The sequence below is a fragment of the Odocoileus virginianus genome, chromosome 11 (genome assembly GCF_023699985.2).
Source record: "Odocoileus virginianus isolate 20LAN1187 ecotype Illinois chromosome 11, Ovbor_1.2, whole genome shotgun sequence".
In the NCBI taxonomy this organism is placed as follows: Eukaryota; Metazoa; Chordata; class Mammalia; order Artiodactyla; family Cervidae; genus Odocoileus; species Odocoileus virginianus.
Window position 1 is genome coordinate 35,045,301 of NC_069684.1, and position 16,733 is coordinate 35,062,033.

The following is a 16,733-nucleotide window of genomic DNA, read 5'->3' on the forward strand; positions in this document are numbered from 1 at the left end:
ACCAGTGTCCCATTTCCGGTTGAAATCCAGGCCCACCACTGGCTCTCACGGCCCTCACCTTTGCCTTACACCTCAGTTCCTGGAGGAGGCCCAGGGACTCAGCTAGCCGGTTGGCTCTGCCTGGAGGGTACAGGCAGTCCCTTGGAGAGCTACCTGCCCCTGCGTCCTTGGCAGGAATACTGGCAGCCGCAGCACTGCGCCTGTCCCAGACTGAGCAGAGAGGCTCCTGGTGTCAGTTCTGGGGCAGCCTCCGGCTGGTGCAGGCCCTCAGACTGATGACATCAGCAGGGAGCAGGGTCTGCAGGCCCCTCGACCCCTGCCATCTCCCCCTCGACCCCTGCCATCTCCCCCTCCTCCTCCTCTGCCATCTCCTCCTCCTCCCAGCGCAATGCAGGCTTCAAGGGCAGTCTCCAAGGTGGAGACGCTCAAGCTAGCCATGGGAGGAAGCGGCCCCCAGCACCCAGGCTTTCCCCACAGAAGTCCAGGGCCCAGGACAGTGAGAGGCATCAGTCTCCAAACTGTCTCAGCCCCAGAAGAGCAGGCAGCCTGACATCACTTCCCATCTTGCCGGGAGACAGGTCCCAGGGGATGAGTCGGGCAGCATTTTCATTCCCCTGGTATAAATGAAGACCTGCACCAAAGGCTTCTATTCTGGGCAGAAAGTGCTGCCCAGACCCCCTGGGGAACTTTTCTGTCCCCTGTTCCCTGACTCCTGCCTCCTCAACCCTCACTTCACCCAGGAGGGTCCACAATGACCAGACACCACCCATACCTGCTGGCTCAGCTTCCCTCTGCAGGGGAGCTGGACTCCCTCCTCATCCAACTTTAACCTTCTTCAACTAACTCCATGACACTGGGACTAAAAAACCTTTCTCCCATCACCTTTGTGCCTCAATCCGTCTCCATGGGCTTTCCCAGACACCCTGAGTGGAGCATTCAAGGATATGGTCCAAGAAGGTTCCTCTGCCATCACCCAAGAGGATGCCAGAGTTGAGAATCCCTTCTTACCCCCAGCTGGAAAGGCAGTCTCGCTTTCCTGACCGGTGTCCACGATTCAGAGCAGGAGGTCCAAAGCCAGGGCCCAGACACAGCATCCCTGGGCTCGTCTGAAAGCCTTCACCCTCCCAGCCCTACTGAGGTGCCACACAGTCTTGATTTTCTATGGAGGTTTCTGCAAATCGCACCCCACACTTGGTGGCTGCTCCGTACAGAAGCAGATGAAAATGATCCATCCAAGGATGCACGAAGTTAGTCGCTTGTACCAGAGCTCGGCTTGTCATCCTTCCCAGCCGGGAAGGAAGGCTGCCTCCGGCTCCAGCCCTCAACTCCGAGGAAGTCGAGTCGTGCAGAAAAGGTTGTATAAATAAAGCCCGAGACTCACTCACTGCACCAATCAGAGGCCGGGTGCTGTCTCGGCGCTGGCTGCGCGCAGCCGCCGGGAGGTGGCCGTCGGGACGAGAGCGCGGCAGAGGCGCGCCGCCCGCCAGCCCGGAGCAGTGGTGCAGGGCCTCTGCGCCGCCCGCTGCTGCAGCCCCGGCGGCGGCCAGCACTGCTGACTTGGCCCCGGGCGGCGGGGAGGGCGGGGGAGGGCCTGCAGCGGCTTGGGTCCCCACCGCCCCTGCGCAAGGAGACCCGGAGAACCAGCAACGCGGGCTCCGCGGGCCAAGGCCGGGGCAGGTGATGGCGGGGGGAGAGGGAGAGGACGAGGGAAGCCCTGAGTCAGCACTGGTGCATCGCGAGCCGCCGGGGAGCCTGGGACCGAGACGCCCACCACCCTCCCGGCCCCTCCAGGCATCCTCCCCACTTCCCCCCACCCCCACACCCCTCCTCACACACACCTAACTTAGGGACCAGCTCTAGCCTTACTGTTTCCCTGCAAAAATTACAGGGCCGGGATGCGCCTGTTGTAAGTGCTCTGGGAGGTGGAAAGAGAGAATTCTTTTTAAAGATTAGCCCAGTCCCGTGTCACCTCCTGGAACTGGTCCAATGGCAGGGAGGGGGAGAGTTGCTTCCTGTTCCCACCCTCCTGCAGCCACTGGGCTAGTGGGTCTGATAGTGGGGGAGATGGAGGCAGGGTGGTGGTCCTTACCAACAGCACTGATTTTCTCCCTGCGGAAACTGGTCCCTGGCTGTCCAGTGTGAGGCCAGCTTTCGCCATACCAGCTCCTCAGCAGCTGGCTTCCCCATCCTACTTCCTGAGAGACGAGGGCCTCCAGGGGCCTGCCAGGGCTAAGACCCTCCACACCTGTCCATCCCAGATGCTCTCAGTGTCACTTTGCCTACTTCTTCCCCAACTGCCTTGGTTCAGTCGTTTCGGCCCTGACTGCACCTGCCCGAGGGAAGGCGAGCTCTCACCATAAGAAGCTTGTAGAAACCCCTCATTTCATCTTGTATTGGCAGCACATGTCATTTGTTTCACAGGCCCCAGTTATGTGTGTGGCTCTGGGGTCATCTGCTCCCCTTGGGGCACATTTGTGAAGTTCCTGCCTCACCTGACCTCCCCTATGGGAACCAAAGACCAGTGGACATGGGTGGGGTTCTGAAATCAACAGTGGCATTTTCTCTGTAGCCAGGGAGGAGTGGCCTTCTTCTTGGCTAATTCCAGATATAAAGGAATTAATTCCAGATGTAAAGGATGCTTGTTTTTTAATCCAGGCAGGGGAGGGAGGTGCTGAGTTGAAGAGGAGTTTGCCTGGGGCATGCCAACTCTAGTTTCTTGCTCCCTAGGGTGGGAAGGCCACTGACACCTCTATGCCACTGATAAGGGAAAAATTCATCAAGGTTTGTTCAAACAGCACATCCTAGCAGCTTTCTGGGCTGGGGATGTGGGGGCGCAAGTTCTGCCTGAGGCACCAATGAGGCTCCAGGGTCAGCCCCACATGATGCTGATCATCAAAAACCCTAGTGTGTGGGACCCCTGTGACTCATCTGGGTGCCCCCAGGCTCGTAGTCTTTCATATCCAAGGATGTTAGTCTGGAAAAATTAAGTAGCTGTATATCTCAGAGGGTTCTGCAAGCCCACACAACAGATTTATGAGCAGAGGTCAAAGATGGTGTTAAATATACAGGGAATGTATAAAAATGGGTGGAGCAAGACAGAGGGGGATATTGAAAGTGAAGAAGTATCAAGATGCCCCTAATTTGGGAGGGGGAGCTGTTTTCACCCGTAGAGGGCTTTTTCAGCCTAGGCAATTATATAGTCTAAGACCCTACAAAATATTTGTCTATGAGCCCAAATTTCTCCAAAGGCCTGTGGAGGGTTTGATGGGACCACCTCTCACATTCTGAGGAGCTACAGCCACAGTGCAGGCAGGGTTTTCTAAAGATGAGCCCCCAAGTCTGACGTTCAGCAACCCAAGGAGGTCATGGCACATGGCCAGCCTTAGCCTACTGCTGCTTCAGGGACTTGCCTGGATACTTTATATCTGAGAGGTTTCCTGTGCCTCCTTAGAGCAGATTTATTGCAAGACCTAAAGTTATTTTTGTTTGTTTGTAAAAAGATACCTTTTTGCCTTGAGAAGAACCACATAGGAGCTCAGCCTGTCTAGTACCCAGGACCACCTGGGCACATGTCACCGTTGGCCCTGCGTGACATCACCCCCAGTGCAGACCTGGATCCAGGCACTGCATGTCCCGGAATGCCACGCCAGCAGTGCCAGCTTTGGCACTCCTCCAACCGGCACCTACTGAGGCAGCAACTGCCTTTGGGGTGGCCCTTCAGCCAGACAGGGAGGAGTCTGGTCCCGGAGACAGAGCTCAGACGCCTTGGGCTCCTTGTGTATCTCCCCAGAAAGAGCTGCTGCCCCAAGAGTGCTTTCAGCTGCTCTTGTGCAGTCCCCCTCCTCATCTAGATGAGGTTCCTAGGACACCCCACAACTGCCTGGCACCCTGTGCATCACCATTTAACACCTACTAGTAACACATCCTTTATTAAATGCTGCAACCTCGGCCCTGCGGTCGCAAATCGCCATTTGAGTTTCCCACCAAAGCTCATCTCAACAAACCCACAAGAAGAAAACCTCCACCCACAACGAACAAGGCAGCGAAAGCTGCCTCTGTGTTCCCAGGGTTCCAGCCAGGCTGCAAAGATCACAATAGAGATCAGACCAGAATTCTCCACACGGTTTAAAGAGCCAGTTAACCCAACACAAACACACACACGCACGCAGGCACGCACGGAGGCAAGGACTGAGCTGAAACTCATCAGTGAGTCTGTGGGGTCTCCCTGTGTGCCCAAGCGTGTGGACCAACCCAGAGTCAGATCCTGAACGCACTTTGGATTTTTCCCAGGGCTGAGCACTCCCCAGGCTGAGTTACCCAACGGGCTGACCCAAGAGTAGGAGTCCCTCTCCTCTTCCTTCTGCTGCCTCCTCCTGCCGCTGAGGTTCTGCAGTCACTTGAAGGAGAAAGATTTCGCAGTACGGCATTCTTAAAGCTGCAGTGTCCAAATTCTCCTTCAAACCCCAAGCGTCACAGACATCCACTCACTTACCGGGGTCCTTTGCGGAGGGTGGGTGGGCCAGGAGACAGGGATGGGAGGCTTGGAGAAGGCAGGCGGGTGGGACTCAGAGACTCAGACTCTAGCAAGGGTAAAAAGGAGAGGCAGACTGCACCGTGAGAGCCTCTGCAGTTAAACCAGGTTGCTGGGACTGCAGCAGACTGCAATGGAGTAATTTTTTTTTTTAATCACCAAACCCCCACCAAAATTTTCCCCACAAACTTATATTTATTGTAGCTGAATTAAAACGCAAGGTGCAAACATGAAACCGACATAAGAAAGAAATCTGATTAAAAAAAAAGAATTCGAACCTCATTTAACAATTATTTTGGAAAAATCTACTCCTGTGAGCGACTGACTCAGCTTTCCTTACACAGAAAGCCATGCGGCGAAAGACCTGGATGAACTTCATGGAGCCAGAGTTTCCTCAAAGTGCAGGGAGAAGGTTTCAGCTTTTTACAAAAGAAAGTTTTGTTTTTTTTTTAAAAACCCCGAGAAAAGGGGATTGTTCTGCCTGGCGATCTAGGGAGCGGGTTGAAATGAGCTGATCTAGCATCCAGAAACCCACACACCCCTCCCAGAAAGTTACCTCTCTTTCCTCTGCTCAGCGGCTGCCGGCTGCTGTCCTGCCAGGATGCCGGCAAGTTGGAGACTGCTGCTGGGGAGGCAGGACCCAAAATAAGAAGTGTCAGCTGGGTCCCTGCACCGAAATGATGCCAGGAGTCAACGCTGCAGGCGCGGGGATGGTCTCTCCCCTTTTCCCTCCCCCACCCGGCTTTAATTTAAACCCCTGACACTGCAAGATGCCTGCTTCTACAGAGTCACATCTCCGAAAAGCATCCTCATCTCAAGGTCCAAGGCTTTTGCTCCACCTTCTGCGTTTGTTCACCTAAGAATGCTTTTCTGGCAAAAAAAAAAAAGACAGGGACTGCGGAATCCTTAATTCTTTCCTTCTTGGGACTACATTTTGGAGAAGGTATGAGTTGTTCAGAAGTTTGAGAAATTGCAGCCTGATGCCCAGGAAGGAGCAGAGGCAGTGAGTGACAAGTCCGCTTTGCCTCAGGCAAAAGTCTACACCGTCACTTTACCCAAAAAAGGGACAGAGGTAGACCTAGGGTAAAAAATATAGGAAAATTCCTCTCTGTCTGCTGGCAAATTTGCAACAGTTTGGGAAACCTCTATTTTTGCTTTCCTTCAAGAAAATCCCATTTTTAAAAATTAGCAGGCACATAAAATGTAAAAGATGGCCACAAAAGTGTAAATTTTGTCCTGCCACGTCTGGGATTCTTGAAGTTTTTGCTCCTACCTCCGTGCAAGTTAATATCATTTAAAATGGAGATGGGGATTTAATTGGGAAAATTCCAGGAGTGAGAAGCCCTTTAAATGCAGATATGATTAAAACAGCACATCCTAACACAGTCCGCAAGAGATAAAGCAGAAAAGTAAACTGAGAAGGAAAGCAGGATGGGGGGTGAAAAAGGGATTCCCAGATTTCGCATTTAATGCAAACTCAGAGTCTGAGAAAGGTCAATTAAGGAGAAAGGGTGGGGGAGGGGAGGGGAACAGAGATTCCTAAATAAATTGGTCAGAAGGACTGACTGCATCAATTTCACGTACATTTCGTTACCAAAGTAAAGCCTGGTGTGTGACTGGTTTCTAAAGAGACCAGGGGGAAGGCTTGCAGCCAGCATTCTGCCTGGGGACACACAGGGCCCCACTGCTGCAGTGCACCAGCAACGACGTGGGCACCGCATCCACCGGCCGCCCTCACCCACCCTCCTGGCTCTCGGGATTTGGCAGAGACACGTGGGGCTGTGCAGCATGGGCCATGCCGGCAGACAGAGCCAAGGACCTGCCACCGTCAGGCTAGGGGCCCCCTCCACGGTGCACCCCTGGTTGTGGCAGGTGTTGGCCACAGACTCATGGAGGGTCCCAGTGGAAGGGACCCCAGAGAGCAGGCAGCCCCATGCCCCCATTTCACAGATGGGTAATCCTGAGACCCAGGAAATGGTAGGACCTCTCCCAAGGTCACCTGACCAATGAAAGGCAGAGCTAAGGTTAGAATTGGGGCCTTCAGATCCTTTGTCCTGTGAGTTTCTCACCCTATTTGCCATTTCCCCTGCCCTGTAGGCAAGCCGTGTTCCTCTGCCCCTTCCTCGCATGACCTTGAGGATCAACTCTCTGTTCTGTGGTCAGTCTCCACTCTCTAGATGGTATGCAGACTTGGGCCAAGGAGTTTCAACTCTTTGGAAGTGGGAAAATTACCAAGTCATTTTCTCGCTTTCAGAGGCAAGACCATACATAAAGCCTAGGAGCCAAAGCAAGGGTTTTTTCAGTCTTTTCTGATTTTGAGACCTACAGGGCCATCTGTGTTGTTCTAGGGCTACTGAAACAAAGTGCCACACATTTGGTGGCTTAAAACAACAGACACTGATAGTGTCATAGTTCTGGAGGCCAGAAGTCTGAAATCAAGATGTCAGCAGGGCAGTTCCCTCTAGAGAATTCATTCCATGCATCTCTCCTGGCTTTTGCCAGTTACTGGCGATGCTGGCCCTTCCTTGTAGATCAGTTCAGTTCAGTCGCACAGTTGTGTCCGGCTCTTTGCAACCCCATGGACTGCAGCACGCCGGGCTTCCCTGTCCATCACCAACTCCTAGAGCTCCCTCAAACTAATGTCCATCCAGTTGGTGATGCCATCCAACCATCTCATCCTCTGTCATCCCCTTCTCCTGCCTTCAATCTTTCCCAGCATCAGGGTCTTTTCCTTGTAGATGCATCACACCAACCCCTGCCTCTGTCTTTGAGTGGCATCTCCTCTATATAACTTCTTCCCTTCTTGTTTGTCTCTTCTCTTATAGGAACACTTGTTATTGGAATTAGGCCCCATTCTAATCCAGCATTATTTTGTCTTGAGATCCTTAATTACATCTTCAAAGACACTTTTCCCCTGTAAGGTCAACTTCAGAGGTTCTACATCTTTCAGGGGGGAAGGGCCATGCTCCCCCGCTCTGCACTGTCCACTGAAAGTTTTCATGTGAGACCCAACAGCAATGGAATATCACAGCGCTGATCCCACCTCAATTGCTGGAGGTGCCATAACACAGAGCCTTTTGGTTATAATCATCAATAAGAAGTTATGAGAAGTTAATCATACCATTTGCAGCAACATGGATGGACCTAGAGACTATCCTACTAAGTCAAGTAAGTTAGAGAAAAACAAATATCATTTGATATCTCTTGTGTGTGAAATCTGAAAAATAGGATACAAATGAACTTATTTACAAAACAGACTCTGAAAACAAATTTATGGTTACCAAAGAGCAAGGGAAGGATGGATAAATTAGGAATCTGAGATTAACATATGCACACTATTATTTATAAAGTAGATAACTAACCAAGGACCTATTGTATAGCACAGGGAACTATATTCAGTATGCTGTTATAACCTATATGGGAAAAGAATATGAAAAAGATTGGATAGATGTATATATATATATAACTGAATCACTGTGCTATACACCTGAAACTGACCACAGTATTTTAAATCAAGTATGCTGCAATATAAATAAAAATTAAATTTAGGGACTTCCCTGACAGTCCAGGGGTTACGAATCTGCCTTCCAATGCAAGAGGTGTGGGTTCAATCCCTGGTGAGGGAGCTAAGATCCCATATGACTTTCAGCAAAAAACCAAAACAGAAACAATACTGTAACAAGTTCAATAAAGACTTTAAAAATGGTCTGCATCAAAAAATTTTTTAATTAAATTTTTGAAAAAGGAAGCTAAAAGCTATGTGTACAGAATGTTTGGCTTCTAAGTGTCAATTTGGTTAATTCTTTCAACAACCCTCTGCAGCAGGTAATGTCATTATCACCCCATTTTGTGTGCTGTGCTAAGTCACTTAGTTGTGTCTGACTCTTTGCAACCCTGCAACCATAGTCCTCCAGGCTCCTCTGTGCATGGGACTCTCCAGGCAAGAATACTGGAGTGGGTTGCCATTCGCTTCTCCAGGGCATCTTCCGAACCCAGGGGTCGATCACCCCGTTTCACAGTGAGGCAGACTAAGGCACAAGGAGGTTCAGGTCACACAAGCTACTGAGCAGCAGGATGGAGACCATCTGGCTCAGGACCCTTGCTCTTAATCACACTTCTGCTCCCTTGTGCTGGGGTTGCACATACTCTTCTCTCTCTCAGCTCGACATCATTGATTTTCTGTCTAGTCCACATCTCCAGTTGGTTTCTTTTACAGATATTTTCTGAGCATGTTTGGATGTGTGCTCTGTGCTGCTCCATCTTCCGGGCAATGTCTTTTTTCATCCCTACATCCCTATAGTCAAAGCTGTGTGTTTTTCCAAAAGTCATGTATAGATGTGAGAGTTGGACTGTGAAGAAGGCTGAGAAGCACCAAAGAAATGAAGCTTTCAAACTGTGGTGTTGAAGACTCTTGAGAATCCCTTGGACAACAAGGAGATCAAACCAGTCAATCCTAAAGGAAATCAACTGAATATTCATTGGAAGGACTGATGCTGAAGCTGAAGCTCCAATACTCTGGCCACCTGATGTGGAGAGCTGACTCATTGGAAAAGACCTTAATTCTGGGAAAGATTGAGGGCAGGAGAAGGGGGTGACAGAGGATGAGACCGGTTGGACGGCATCACCAACTCAATGAACATGAGTTTGAGCAAACTCCGGGAGATGGTGAAGGACAGGGAAACCTGGTGTGCTGCCGTCCATGGGGTGGCAAAGAGGCAAACACAACTGAGCAACAACAACCAGGGACACCTCTGCAGCCTTTAGACACACCGGAGGGACTCGGGAACATTAACTGTCTGGATAAGCCCAAGGGGTCATCCTAAGAATGGAATGCACATCTAAAATTGTCACTCCTGATGAACAAAACAGCCGTCAGGTCAGTAATTAACACGAAACAAACATCCACTTTCAAATCAATAAGAAAGAAGAAACTTGGTAAGAATAGTGGTCTTTGGGAGCTGCCAACACTGTGGGACCTTGCGTTGGGTCTTCTTTCTCAGGCTGTTTTTGGTGAATTTGGTGAGCCTTTCCCTTTCTTCTAGAGTTTTAACCCCCGTTAGATTTCTTCTCAGCCCTTACTTAAGTCCTCATAGCTTTGGCTATGACTTAGACCTTGAAATAACTGGGGCTGTCTAGTTCCTCTTTGGGTTTCCTACACTGGCATGGAGCAGTTTGCATGCACAGGGGTAGAAAGCAGATACGGTTCCAGTTTCTTCACTGGCTGCCTTACATGGGGTTAATATGCAACAGTCCCACTGTCTTTTGTGTGTTCAGTAGCAGTAATAGAAGTCTAGGTTCCAAATACTACTAAATACATTAGGTTCTGAAATACTACACTTGATCTTAGCCAAAAGACCGAGAAGCGATTGCATTAGGTTCTAAAATATTAGTCTAGATCATATCTTTCCCTTCTTTTTTTATAAATACGATTTTATTTGTATATAATTTATTTATTTTGTCTGCACTGAGACAGCTCCCCAACTATGGATCAAACCCATGCCCGCTGCAGTGGAAGCACAGAGTCTTAACAACTGGACCACCTGGGGGGTCCCAGATCTTTCCCTTTTAAGGAGAAGGCAGAACCCTTGAAGGCCCAGGGCTGCCTGGAGATAAACTCTAGATGGCCATCTGACTCAGGAGATTCTCTGCCTCTTACATCATAGAAAGTCCCTTGACCTTCACATAGCAGAGCATCTGGGTGGAACTAGAGAACGTTGTAGAGTGCATCACAGTGGCTTTTCTTTCCGGATGAGTAAAACTTTTGTGATGACTTCCATGTGCTTGGCCTTTTCTCTATCAACACAAAACCACCATCACCAGGGAGGGGTCCAAGAGGGTGGCTTTCGTCTTCAGCAGAAGACAAAGTCTTTGCCTGCCTTGAATTTCCTACAGGTTTGATAGCTGCGCTAAGCGCAGCTTGTTCTGCTCTGAGCAATGCCACGTGAGGGCACAGGGATGGCAGAGTCAAGTGCATTTTACGATTAGGAAGAACACTTCCACCCTACATGGTCATGCTGTTCCTTCCTCCTGCTTCTTCACGGTCAGCTGGGGAACAGCAGTCTCCTACCCTCTTGACCTGCCTCTGAGTCTATTTAAACAAAACCATAACGCTCAAATATCAGATCTGCCAGCTTACTTATGTACTTTGTGGGTTTTCTCAGTTGTTCCTTTAAAAACTCTTGGTTGAGGGACTTCCTTGGTGGTGCAGTGCTTAAGACTCCATGCTCCCACTGCAGGGAGTTCCATTCCTGGTTGGGGAACTAAGATCCCACATGGCTGGGAAAAAAAAAAAGTGTTGATTGAGCACCTACTATGTGCAGAGTGGTGGAGAGACACACATTTTGTCAGCACTGGGCTGAAGGTGAGCTTGTGCTCCATAGATTATTGATGTATCTTTGCTGAGACATCAGAGGTTCACAGCTTGAGCTGAGAGTCTTCCCCAAGATGTCTGTGTTAACTGCCAAGCAATGATAGGGGCATCTTCAGGCCCCGGCTGCCTGATGACACATATTTCCAGCGCAAGGACGCCTACTTGGGATCCTTGAAATGCCCACCTCAGTCATGAACATCTTTCACTGTGTCCATGGGACCTGTCTCTTTTGGCCTATGCCCGAATGTCCACTTATCAGAGTCACTCTCTTCTTCAAAACATCACACCAGCACCACCTCCTCACTCTATTCCCTGCCTTCTGAGCAGGTATATCAGCACTTGACATTGTCCACTTGTTTGTTAGTATCTGTCTTTCCATGCCGGGAGGCCACCTCCCCCAAAGCAGAGAGGTTGGCTGTTTGGCTCATGACTGTGTCCTCAGCTCTAGGACAGAGCCTGGGAGGCCAGAGAGACTCCCTGTATTTTTGTAAATGAATGAATGGACAAGCAAACATACCCCCTTTCTTTTCTATTTGCACCCAGTGGAATTCTTCAATTTCAGGCAAACCTATAATCACCACCACATTGTTGTTCAGTTGCTAAGTTGACTCTTTGCAACCCAATCGACTACCGCATGCCAGGCTTCCCTGTTCTTCACTATCTCCCGGTGCTTATTCAAACTCATGTTCATTGAGTTGGTGATACCGTCCAACCATCTCATCTTCTGCTGCCCCCTTCTCCTCCTTTTCTTAGTTTTTCCCAGCAGCAGGGTCTTTTCCAATGAGTCAGCTCTTTGCATCAAGTGGCCAAAGTATTGGAGCTTCAGCTTCAGCATCAGTCCTTCCAATGAATATTCAGGATTGATTTCCTTTAGGATTGACTGGTTTGATATCCTTGTTGTCCAAGGGACTCTCAAGAGTCTTCTCCAGCATCACAGTTTGAAAGCATCAATTCTTCGGCACTCAGCCTTCTTTATGGTCCAACACTCAACATCTGTACACAATCACTGGAAAAACTATAACTTTGACTATATGGACCTTTGTTGGCACCTGGGGACTTCTAATTGTCCCCCATCAGTGAAACCTGGTTTTCCCCAAGCCCATAGGATGGCTCTGCACATCACGGCCCATGGAAGTTATGGCTGTCCTTCCTGGAGACGCAGGCCAGGAGGAAGGGCTGGCAGAGCTGGCCATCACTCTGTGATCGTACATCTCCTTGGATCTGCCTTCTTACCTCAGAGTAAATTGCAAACCTACCAAGGCCCAGGAAGTTGTGATGTCTAGCCTTGACCCTTGCCTCCAGCCTCCTACCTCCTCTAGGCCTACCTCTCTCTCCTGCTCCATGCCAGCAGCCCCGGGCCTCGTTGTGGTCTTTCTGGAAATCCCCCTAGATGGCTTTCTTCTTCAAGTGTCAGCCCAGCTCCCCTCTTTGAGCAGCCTCTTCTGATGGGCTCCCTGGAGCGGCTCTCAGTTCCATGCTTTCTCCCAGTCAGTCCCCTCAGCCTGGCGTCTGTCACCGTCTGTGATTCTCTGGTTCATCTATTCTCTCAGGAGAATGACAGCATTCATCCCTGATTCTCTGTGCAGGAAGAATTCCTGGGTCAATACCACCACCGACGTCAACATCAACAAGAACATGCATTGAATCAAGGGCAGCATGACTGCTCCAGGAGCTTGCTGCTGTGTTCCTACAGACTTCTGTTTCCACGCCTGTCTGAATCTGCCAAGGCCACCTCGACAGAATACCACAGACTGAGTGGCTTGCACAGCAGCATTATATTCCCTCAGTTCTGGAGGCTGGAAGTCCAAGTTCCAGGTGTCGGCAGGGTTGATTTCTCCCGAGGCCTGTCTCCTTGGTTTGCTGGGTCCTCACTTGGTCTTCCCTCTGTGTGTGTCTGTGCTTTTTTTTTTTGACTTGGACAACTTTTAAAGTCTTTATTGAATTTGTTACAATACTGCTTCTGCTGTTTATTTCTGGTTTTTTGGCTGAGAGGTACGTGGGATGTTAGCTCCCCATCCAGGGATCAAACCCATACCCCCGGCACTGGAAGGTGAAGGTTTAACCACTGGACCACCAGGGAGGTCCCCTGTGCCTTTGTTCTAATCTTTTAAGGACACCGGTCAGATCGGGTCAGGGACCCCTAAAGACTTCACCTTAATGTAATTGCCTCTTTAAAGACCCCGTCTCTAAGTACAGTCAGACCCTGAGGTTCTGTGGGCTGGGATATCAGCACACAAATCTGGGGTGGGGGGACACCTAACAGCACACAGGCACACTCGCACCCCCATCCCCGGCCTGGCCCCCGACATCGGCCGCCCTGCGCGAGCTCGCCCACTCTCCTCTGACTTTGACCTTCGGCCCCCAGTCTCCCTCCCACCCCTCCTCTAGGTGACCTTAGCATCCCTGTTGCTCATGTTTTACTCATAGGCAGTCTCTCCTCAGATCCTGTTTCTCAGGCTTGGTTATCCGGTTGCTCAGCCTGCCACACAGAAATTACTCCATTTGCGGAGTGCTTACTCAGGGCTGGGTGCTGCCCCACACTGCCCACGCTTAAGCCTCACGTAACGCAGGAGGTGGCTCTGGCTACCGCCCATATTACAGGCAGAAACCAAGCTCACACAGGTCAAATGAGCTGCCCCAGGTCATAGAACTGAAAGTGGGGGGACCTGGAGTGGGACCCAGACTTCCAGCTCCATGTTCCAAGTGCTGTGCTTGCCCACAGATTTCCAGAGCACATCATCCACGGGGTGAGGGGCTGAGACAGGCAGACTCACTCAGAGAGCAGAAGACAGGGCGATCGATAAGAAACGGGAACATTAGAAAGAGCAGAATGAGAATAAAAAGCATGGGACTTCCATGGTGGTTCAGTGGTTAAGACTCTGCTCCCAAAGCAGGGGACCCAGGGTTCAATCCCATACATTGGCATAAACCTAGCTGAGTGGTCAGGGAACTAGACATCACACGCCTCAACTAAGAGTTCAAATGCCACAGCTGAAAAAAACCCAACAGACCTTTTTTCTCCCCCCGGAGCCATGCTGGTTCTGCAGTTCTGTGGCAAGCCGCAGAATCGGGATTCTGTTCCGCAGGATGGGGTTTGTTAAAGTTGTGAAGAACAAGGCCTACTTCAAGAGATACCAAGTGAAATTCAGAAGAAGGCGAGAGGGCAAAACTGACTACTATGCTCGGAAATGATTGGTAATCCAAGATAAAAATAAGTACAACACACCTAAATACAGAATGATTGTTTGTGTAACGAACAGAGATATAATTTGTCAGATTGCTTATGCCCGTATAGAAGGAGATATGATAGTTGGTGCAGCTTATGCTCACGAACTCCCAAAATATGGTGTGAAGGTTGGCCTGACAAATTATGCTGCAGCATATTGTACTGGCCTGCTGCTGGTCTGCAGGCTTCTTAATAGGTTTGGTATGGATAAAATTTATGAAGGCCAGGTCAAAGTGACTGGAGATGAATACAGTGTGGAAAGTATTGATGGTCAACCTGGTGCCTTCACCTGTTGCTTGGATGCAGGACTTGCCAGAACTACTACTGGGAATAAAGTTTCTGGGGCCCTAAAGGGAGTTGTCGATGGAGGCTTGTCTATCCCTCACAGTACCAAACGGTTCCCTGGTTGTGATTCAGAAAGCAAAGAATTCAGTGCTGAGGTGCACCAAAAGCACATCATGGGACAGAACGTTGCAGATTACATGTGTTACCTGATTGAAGAAGATGAAGATGCTTACAGGAAACAATTCTCTCAGTGCATAAGGAACAACCCAACTCCAGACATGATGGAGGAGATGTATAAGAAAGCTCATGCTGCAATATGAGAGAATCCAGTGTATGAGAAGAAGCCTAAGAAAGAAGTTAAAAAGAAGAGGTGGAACCGTCTCAAAATGTCACTCGTCCAGAAGAAGGATCGGGTAGCTCAGAAGAAGCCAAGCTTCCTCAGAGCTCAGGAACGAGCTGCCAAGAGTTAAACCAAACCACAATTTTCTATCAAGATTTTTCAGATAAGACAATAATAAACTTATTGAACAAGCAAAAAAAAAAAAAACCCAACAGAACAAAAAACAAAAAGATTCTTCATGCCACAATGAAGACTTGGTGCAGCCAAATAACTAACTAAATAAAAATATTTTAAAAAGGAATAAAAAGTGTGGCAATCTGGGTCTCTTTCCACAATGCCTAAGAGCCCTCCACACCTCAGTAGGTCCCCAATGCATCACCATACACCTCATCATAGGTTAGGTGACAGCAAGAAAAGAGCCTGCTCAGTTAGGACTGGCAGAGTCAGCAAATAAAAATACAGAACTCTCAATTAAATTTGAATTTCAGATGAACAGCTAAATATTTTTTAGTATAAGTATGTCCCATGTAATATTTGAGGCATGCTTTTACTCAAAATCTATTTCTTGCTTATCTGAAATTCAAGTTGATTGGGTGTTCTGTATTTTATCTCCCAACTTTGTTCACTACATACACTACATGCTTGATTTTGAAAAGGAAGAGGATGTACAATGTATCCTAGAGGAATTTCCTTCCAAAATGGATAAAATAAAATGTTGGATACTTAAGTGATTCTTTATAATAGATGTCACAGATAAGAACTGTGTAAATAATGGAAGCCATAAATAAAGACTTAAAATAGAGCTTTATTTCTCTTTCATATAAGAAATTCCAGGTGTCAAAGGTCTACAGTGTCAGCTAGAATCTGGATTCTTCCTACCTTTCTCTTCTGCCATTCTCTGCATGTGACTTTCAGTCTTACTGTCACCTCATGAGCCAAGAGAGTTGCTGGAGCCCTAGCTGTTACATCAGCATTCCAGGCAAGAAGCAAGGAGCAGGTGGAGGAAGAATATGAAAAAAGCAAATGCCAACTGTCTATCCCCCTTTTCATAAATTCTACTTGGCAACTTCTACTTATATCTCATTGGCCAGAACTTAATCACATGACCATATTCAGTAGCAAGAGAAGCTTGTAAATGTGTTAATAATTACATACATTGCCACATGGTAAAAAATTAAGGATTTATTAGTAGAAGAAGGGGATGATGGATATTAGGTAGGCAAGTACACCATAAAACACTATGTCCTCTTTCCTTACGTATTAGGGCACCTGGTCTTTCTGTAGGAGGACTTTAAGGACCTACTTTTGAAAAATATAGGCAATTTTAACATGTCTGATCTCTAGCTTTATAGACTCACTCATTATAATTCTAAGCCACCAAGGGTTACAATTTAATATAATAGAAGAGTAATAAAATAAAGCAGCAGATTGATCTTTTTATATCTCACATCTAATTAAAAAGAATTTTTAAAGGAGAAGAGTAAATTCCTTGAAGAATAAATTCCAGGTCTCTCTGGAGCTCCCCACTTTATCCTTAGATTATGATTCAATTCAGGCTTTGCCCAGATAGATCCTACTGTGCCCGGCATGGTGTAGGCCCAAGGGATAAAAGGAGGGGGGAATGTTGCCCATCGATGGGTTACTTGCTCATGGAGGTTATATATGTGCGTGAAATGGTCTGAGACGGTGCTTGGGTTCCTTCCTGGTTGGATTATACAGGGAAATCACTCACATTCCTGACAAAACTCATCCAGTGGGGCAGAATTCTGGTCCACTGATGCTCCAGGTAAGCTGTAAAGACCTTCATTATCTACTGGAGTTCTTCCTAATGACTCATGTTTGGGGGCAATTTTCTTTTCATTTTTTAAAAGTAATAATTTTATTTAATTATGATTTTTTGGCTGTGTTGGGTCTTTGTTGCTGCTCGAGCTTTCCTCTAGTTTCAGAGAGTTGGGGCTACTCTTCATCACTGTGCTGTTCT

At 48.5% G+C, this 16,733-nt stretch overlaps 1 pseudogene; it reads left to right on the forward strand.

Moving 5' to 3' along the window:
• Nucleotides 1-13,975: 13,975 nt before the first annotated feature.
• Nucleotides 13,976-14,964, forward strand: LOC110142529 (large ribosomal subunit protein uL18 pseudogene; annotated as a pseudogene).
• The last annotated feature ends 1,769 nt before the right edge of the window (nucleotides 14,965-16,733 follow it).